Consider the following 9002-nt stretch of genomic DNA (forward strand, 5'->3'; position numbering starts at 1 on the left):
GTGCAACCTGCTGAATAATCCAATTGCCACCCACCAAACACACCCTTTTTTCCTTGGTAAAATCTTAATATAGCTTAGTAACTTAATTCTTAGGAGGACTTAGAAGCCAACACTGAATGCAAGAGATAGATGAAATATTATAGGATTCAATTGGGATTTAAAAAAAAAAAAGAATAACAGAGTATTCTGCATCGATCATAGTGTATATTTCTGCATTTTCTGAAATGCTTGGTTAAACTAATAACATTTCAGCTTTTAGGCCCATATTGCTTTTTTTTTTCTTTTTTCTAGTCCAGTAATTATTTTTTCAGCACCACTATAATACTACATTATTGTTCCAGATAAAGGTTCATTCTCAAATCAATCTGAATTGGTCAAATGGTTAGTTCACTCATCCATTTAAATAAGTGTTGGGATTTGAATTCTATCTTATGCATGTAGTAATTCATTGACCAATAAACCCTTAAATAAAACTCAGATCGGGAGATATTGTGAGCAACAAAAAAAAAGATTCATTTTCAAGATTTATGGATCTTTATACTAAAAAATAGTGTTATCACAAAATCAATATCGAGATTTTCTATTTTTATTTTTTTATTATTGTTTTATTTCAACTTTTATATATGTGCTTGATTAATTAAGAGCAGACTTAACATAATACTCACAATTCAATTCAGATCTATCACAAATTAATTTTTAACTTATTTAATTAGGAGATATTGTGGACAATAAAAAATGTTTCATTTGTAAAATTTACGGATCTTTATACTAAAAAAAGTGTTATCACAATTCACAAAATCAATATCGAGATTTTTTTATTTTTTATTATTGTTTCATTTCAACTTTTTTATATTTGCTTGATTAATTACGAGCAAGCATAACATAATGCTCACAACTCACTGAGATGAAGATATGCATCTATGCTACATTATCGTTGATATTGTTATTGTATCCTATATCTCTTTCATTAAGAGTTTTATAAATATGAATTTGTGCATCATTATTTACTATAGATAGAAGAATGTGAATGCTACATGAATCGAATGTGGGAGTGAAAAAATGACAAAAGTTATTTAAAACATGAAAAATAAATGGAGAAAAGAATATAATCAAATATTAATAGGCCACCCTAAGGAAACCTTTATCGGTGTGACATGCAGTGCGCAACACATTTCTGTATTATTGTTTTGTAAAGGTGTAAAGAAATACACAAACTTTCTTCATTCATTATGATGCTCCAACAGACTGTTTTTTAGTAGTAGTAGAAAAGTGCAAAGTTAAAGGAGGATGAATTAATGAAGAGTAAATACTTTTTTTCGATTCCTGTCCTTTTTGAAAATTGATTAGTCGCACTCTAACCTTTAAAAATTGATAAATTGGCTCCTGAGTATTTGTTCCGTTAGACACGTCAACCCTTCTGTGGCTCCCTCGCTTGAAACTCGATGAAAAATGCTGACCTGTAACGTTGAGCAGGTGATCTGGCATATACACATTAGCTGAGTTTGTTAGGCTAATTTGGCCCCTGCCCAGTCATCAAAACGTCATCGTTTAAAGGAAAGGAGAGACGCACGTTTTAGTGACCTTCTTCCCCTTCTCCTCCTCTTGGAACCCTAACTCAAGTAGCAACCATGATTGATGCAGAGCTATCCTCAGCCGCTCAGACCCGTCGTGGTTGGAGGAAGGGTAGGATGGGTTCAAGTAATGCTAGTGGAGGGAAGAAGATGAAGTTTCAACACCTTAAATGCAAGTGTGGAAGTTATGCAATCATGTAAGAATCTGCAACTGCCAAGAACCTAAACAAGGAGAACCTGTTATGCCACTACCTTTACGAGAGGTTGATGATGCAACATTAAGAAAATCAACAGAATAAGAAATCCTATAATTTCTAGTGACTATGTAGTGTATCTTGCTAAGTCTGACTATGGTGTTTGTGATGAAAATGACCCAACGACGTTTTCACAAGCAATGAAAAGTCGTAATTCTAATTTATGGCTAGATGCTATGAAGGATGAAATGAACTCTATAGCGGATAACCAAGTTTGGGATCTTGTAGAATTGTCTGATGGGGAAAAGGCCATTGGCTGTAAATAGGTCTTTTAAGACCAAGAAGGATTCATCAGGCAATATTGAGCGCTACAAGGCTCGACTTGTTGCCAAAGGATTTACTCAAAGGGAAGGAGTTGGTTATAGAAAAATCTTTTCTCCTGTTTCAAAGAAAGACTCTTTCCGCATCATTATGGCATTGGTAGCACACTTTGACATGGAATTGCATCAAATGGATCTGAAAACGGCCTTACTTAATGGAGATTTGGAAGAAGAGGTCTATATGAGACAACTCAAAGGGTTTATCTCAAATACTGGTAAGGAGTTAGTTTGCAAGCTAAAGAGAGCAATGCATGGTCTTAAGCAGGCTTTCCGACAGTGGTATTTTAAGGTTTCACAATGTGATTTCTTCATTTGGGTTCATTGAAAATATTTCTAATCAATGTATATATCAGAAGATTAGTGGGAGCAAGATCATATTTCTCATCTTATATGTAGATGATATTTTACTTGCAACAAATGATTTAGGGTTGTTACATGAAGTGAAACAATTTCTCTCTAGACATTTTGATATGAAAGATATGGGTGATGCATCTTATGTCATTGGCATAAAGATTCATAGAGATAAACATAAAGGAATTTTAGGTTTATCTCAAGAAGCCTATATTAATAAAGTTCTTGAGAGATTTAAAATACAAAATTGTTCACCAAGTGTTGCACCTATTGTAAAAGGTGACAAATTCTGCTTAGATCAATATCCCAAAAATGAACTTGAAAAGGAACAGATACAAAATATTTCTTATGCTTCAGTCGTTTGAATCCTAATATATGCTTAGGTTTGTACAAGACCTGACATTGCTTTTGCTGTTAGCATGTTAGGAAGATATCAAAGTAATCCAGGAATTATCCATTGGAGAGCTACAAAGAAGGTCTTAAGGTATCTTCATGGGACCAAGGACTTCATGCTTACATATAGACGAACCGACAATTTAAAAATTATTGGATACTCAGATTCAGACTTGGCGGAATGTGTTATTCTAGGAAGTCAATGTTAGGATACATCTTTATGCTTGCTGATGGAGCAGTATCTTGGAAAAGTGCAAAACAATCACTTGTAGCCATTTCTACCATGGAAGCCGAGTTTATTGCTTGTTTTGAGGCTACATCACAAGGTGTTTGGTTAAAGAATTTTATCTCTGGGTTTAAGATTATGGATTGTATCTCTAGGCCATTAAGAATATATTGTGACAATTCAGCTGCTGTATTTATGGCTAAGAATAATAGAAGTAGTAGTCGAAGTAAGCATATCGATATTAATTACTTAGCCATTAAAGACTGAGTTAGGTCTAATGAGGTACAGATAGAGCATATTAGTACTAAACAGATGATAGCTGATCCTTTGACAAAAATCATGCCACCAGGATTGTTTAAGGATCATGTTACTAGTATGGGTTTATATTCTGTGACGTCACTTATATGACTTATGTTATATTATATGACATATTTAGATATGAAATTCTTATTATTGTTTGTTTCTCATTTGGTTAGTATATATGCGCATACATGATTGAGAATGACAAATAAAATTCAGTGAAGGACCTAGGATAAGCATTAGGCTTATTCCTACAGAGAAGGTAATACTCGATTAATGAGAACCTACTGCTATGATTCGTGTAATTTGTCTTAATTGTTTAAGTATAGTATGTAATTACAGGCTATACGTAACAAATGTTGGACCAAGTGAGAGAATGTTAGAGTTTTTATTCTAATTGTGGTCCAATTTGTTAATATAGAAATTAGTTTGGGTGGTGTTGTAATTATTAATTAATTATATTGGCAGTTGGTCTGTTTTTTGATGGAAAGAACTAACACAACTGTTCATAAACTTTATAAAGTTTGGGTCCCCAATTCTGATCATACAACAAGAAACAAACACATTTTGATTCCATCTGGCTTTGTGATTCAAAAATTGGAAGTTCCAAATTAAATCAAAGAATTTATTGACAATGGCTAGAGGTACGCAAATTACTGGTTTTATAAAATATCTAACACCTTCTTCTTCTTCACATGTTTCCTCGTCGTCGTCGTGTGTTTCTTCTTCTTCTTTATTTGATTTTTTTCTTGTTTTTATTCTTGTTAAGAGAGTAAAACAAGAAAATTCATGAGAAGGTAAAATAAGAAAAGATGAAGATGATGATGATAACGAAGAAGAAGGAGGAAGAGGAGTTTTGAATTATCTAGAATTTATCAGAAAATAATTTCGATGCATTTTGAATTTAAATAAGGTACATTTTTTGTCTATGCTTATTTTGAACTGAGTTTGTTTGTGTGTCATCGTTATTAAATAATTTCAGTGCATTCTGGATTTAAATAAGGTGTATTTGGTCTGTGTTTGTTTTCAACCGAGTTTGTTTGTATATCGTCATCATTAAGTAATTTCGGTGCATTTTAGATTTAATTTCAATGCATTCTGGATTTAAATAAAGTTCACTTTTAGTGTTTTGAACTGTATTTGTTTATGTGTCGTCATCATTAAATAATTTTCATACATTCTGGATTTAAACTATTATATATATAAGAAGAAGATGACGATGATGGGTTGAAAAATTATTTAATTTTATAATTTGTTTGTGGACAATACATATATTAATTATAAATATAAATTATTCTATTTCAAATTAAAGGACAATGATCTCATTTATTATTATAAATGTTAAATTGAATAAGTCATAATTACTTTTGATTTGGAATTAAATAAGAAAAAAACCACATATTATATTTATTTGGGCTTTAGATACTATTTTTATTTGAGTTTTTGGGTTTAATGGGTATCATGCTCAAATATAAATGGTGACTTCAGGGTTTTGGTCTCTAACACATCAAAGCTGCCTCCACAACGCTTTTTCCATCAAAAGAGTTGGGATTCAGCCCTATTAGGAATATAGAAGGTTTTGATTGAGGATGATCAAATAACCAAACTCTTTCAATCATGCTTATGAATTCAGGTACGCTTCCGCATTCAAGTATTTCTTTCTCAATGATTTAACATGGATGATCTTAGGGTTACGAAAATTCTAAAAATTTTTAACACGATGATGACAATAATGATAACGACAACGATGATGATAGAAGAAGAAGAGCATGAGAAAAAAAATGAGAAAAAAGAGGAAGAAGAGGAGAAGAAAATGGAAATGGTGGTATAACAGTGGTGACGATAACAATAATAAAAGATAAAGATAAGGGAAAAAAAAGACGAAAAAAAGAAGCAACAAAAATATAAGGTAGATGAAAAAAAATGTGACAAATACGATAACATAAAACATGTGCATCTAATATAAAATATATTATAATAATTTAGTTAGATTTAATTAAATATTTTTTAAATTTTAAAATTTTATCGTAACAGGAAGGGGGGATGAATTAATAGATATATTGCACTAGTCTTTAATAATAATAAAAAATATATGTTGAGCATTAAACATTGGAAAATGGAGAGTGTGGTAGAGGACTAGAGGTTCGCATTAATTAGGTCATTTAACTAACATGATCTTTGTAACGACATAGGCGTTGCGTTAGGCAACGTCGCAACGACGAGCGACCCTCCCCCACCATGAGCAATATAATTAGTGTTTGTTCGTACGTAGTTTTTTTTTTGTGACTATTTGTACGTAGTTGGTAATATTGATCTAGACCTAAACATTTTAGACACAAATATTTCTCTAGTAGGTTATTTTAAAATGTGCAGGTGTATTGGTTAATAAGTTATAATTTAAATGATATAATTTTTCATATTTATTTAAAAATTGTGAATTTGAATCTTTCTATTTTTAGTAAAAAAAAACGTATTGGATAAATTATGTTCTTTCTTTTCTTTTGCAATTTTTTTATTATCATTTTTTATATATATTATTATATTGACTTTTTATTTCTTTTTCTCTTTCTTCTTTTTATTCTTTTTGTAGTTATTATATTATGTGTTTTTTGTTTATTTTTCTATTTTTATTTTTGTTAAAAAGATGAAACAAACAAATTATAATAAAGTAAAATAACAAGAAAAGAAGAAGAAGGAAAGTTTTAAATTATGTAAAATTTATTAAAAAATAGTACTGAAAATTTTTAATCGTGATACAATAAATTTTTTAATTTTGATATTGTTAAAAAGGTGAAAAAAATTATAAAAATGTGAAATAAGAAGAAGAGAGAAGAGTAAAGAATTTTAAATTGTACAGAATTTATCGAAAAAATAGTACTAAAATTTTTTAACGGTGACACAATTTTTTAATTTTAACACCAGAAAAATTTCTTAATCGTGATGCATGAAATTTTTCAACCAATTAAAAATTTTCAAAAACAAAAATAGCACCTAAACTTTTTAACTATGACATAAAATTTTTTTAACAATGACACCAAAATTTTTTATTGAAATTTTTTAAGGTTTTAAACTTGTGATTCTTTAAAAATTTTTGTCATTCACAAAAAATATTAAGTAAATTTTCTAACTAAATATTGTGCTAGAACTCATGCTGTAGTTTCTTTTTTTGCTACTTCTTTTTTTTTTCTTTTTTATTGTTCTTACTTTTTTTTCATCATGTTTTTCTTTTATTTTTTCTGTTTTTGTTCTTTTATAATATAAATAGAGAGAGAAAGAAAAACATAACGAAGGGGAAGGAGGAGGAGAAGGAAAAAAAAGAACAAGAATGTACATAAATTTAAAACAACAATACTCTATATCCATGTAAAAAATGCATCCAAGTTATCCAAGCATTTTTTGACAGACGCGCCTTCCTCATCCCCTCACTCGTTTGTGATACACGCGCTACATATAACATAAACCTTCTGCTGCAACCTAAACCTTCTGCTCTCCTAGTTCTTCTCTGCTCGCGTTCTTCCTTATTGATCTGCATTGCCTTCAACGTAATAAGCTTCGTCGTTCTCCTCATGTGCTGAATAAACGTGATAAACATTTAATCATCAAGAAAAACTTTTTGCATGCAAAAGAACTAAATAAACACATAACAATAAGGCGAATCAAAATGACCATTTTCACTGAACCGAACACCAATCATGTGCTGAATAAAATATGATAAATATTCAATCATCAAGAAAAATATTTTTTGCATGCAAAAGGACTCAACTGAACACTTGACAATTAAATTAATCAACATGAACAACTCCACTGAACAGAACTCCATTCATGTTTTGAATAAAACGCGATAAACATCAATCAGCAAGGAATAAAAAATTTGGCTTACCATAATAATATCCAGTGGCACACAGTATATTTGTTCTTGAAACCGACAACCTTTTATTTGGTTGAGAATCATGCTGTGTGCAGTGACCACCTACATAAATAAAATTTATGAGATATATAGTATAAGAGTCTTTAGAAAATCATTAATGTTAATACAATAGACAAAAAATTTACCGTATTTTCCACATGTTGTTCGGGCATTAGAGACATGAAATGATGTCGAAGCCCTTTGAAATTCGCTTTATGCTTCAAGATGAATATGGTATCATATTCTTTGGTACTATCTTTGATTTCTTTTACATGTGTCATCCAATGATAACAATTTTCTATCAACTCCTCTGTGATTTCTTTCTCTTTCTCCAGAGTTTTGCACCTTTCAACGACTGTGTGGCTCGGCTCGGCACTTGTTGCATCAGCAAATTTCAATGCTGCCGCCACCCCAGCATCTATCACCGTGTCCACCAATATTTCGAGTTGACTCATTGTTGGTTGAGAGGGGGCACTTGGTTGAGATGTCGGAGGACTTATCCCAAGGCTGAATGAAGGTGCATCATCTTCCCATTGCCTAGGATGAGCAGCACTGCAAGACGACAGAGGAAAGTTTCAAGCAATTAGAAAAAAGCAGTATACCATATAACATAAAAGCTAATAAAAATGATACTAATTAAAACTTACATATTCAATGGAGGTTCTGGCTTCGCCTTCCCTAGGAAGATTCCTTGCTGGCTTGCTTTTTGGGTTCCGGAGGGCAGCTGTAACAAACAGAAAATAATTGATTTCTAAATTCTGATGAATTGAAATTACCCAGATCCAACAAGCAGTAAAACTTACCTATCAATGTGTCCTTCTTCTTCCGATTGCCCTGCCGCCAGAGGTTCTTGGCATGGTTGCTGTTGCGGTTCTGGAGGGTTGTTGCATTAAGCAGAAAAGAGTTCAATAATGACCCCCAAATTATGATAGTATACCATTAAATTTAATAGAAAGAATTTTATGTGCAACTTACTCATTAAAAGAAGCTTCTTGTGTTTGAAATTCGGAAGGGTCATAGGTAAAGTCATCTTTTATTAGCTCTTTCTTAAGAGAACTCAGAAGAGACACCGCAATAGGAGCTTTAAGGAATGTAAAAAAGGAAGAAGTTAATGTTGAATAATTAGAATAGGTTTTGAGAAACCAAAATCTGCACATTGAAAAACTCACATTTCCAAAAGTTGAGAACGAGTTTCTTCTCGAACTACAATGATTTGGAGGTCAGGTTCAGGTGTAGCGCTTCTAACAATTAAACAAAAATTTCGTCAATACTTCGCTCAATATACCGACAAGCACAAGCATGCATATTTTAATCAAGTGAATCAAAATGACCAACTCCACTGAACCGAACTCCATTGATATTTTGAATAAAATGTGCTAATCATTCAAACAGCTAGAAAAACATTTCTGCATATAAAAGAACTCTACTAAACCAAAACTACATTCATGTTTTGAATAAACAAAAATTAACCAAAAATTATTACCTAAATCTAAAAGACCAACATAAATATTTCAACTTATGCAGGTGGAGTTTGGGATCTCTATTTTTGATGGACTTTTTTTCTTCTAAAAACTTTTACCGGGATTTCTGGGGTATTTTTCCTAATAAAAAACATACCAAATTAACATCATCAACCAAGATTAAAAGCAGAGGATTAAAAACACATCAAATTCATTTTCG

Source organism: Arachis stenosperma, chromosome 6 (genome assembly GCF_014773155.1).
Source record: "Arachis stenosperma cultivar V10309 chromosome 6, arast.V10309.gnm1.PFL2, whole genome shotgun sequence".
Lineage (NCBI taxonomy): Eukaryota > Viridiplantae > Streptophyta > Magnoliopsida > Fabales > Fabaceae > Arachis > Arachis stenosperma.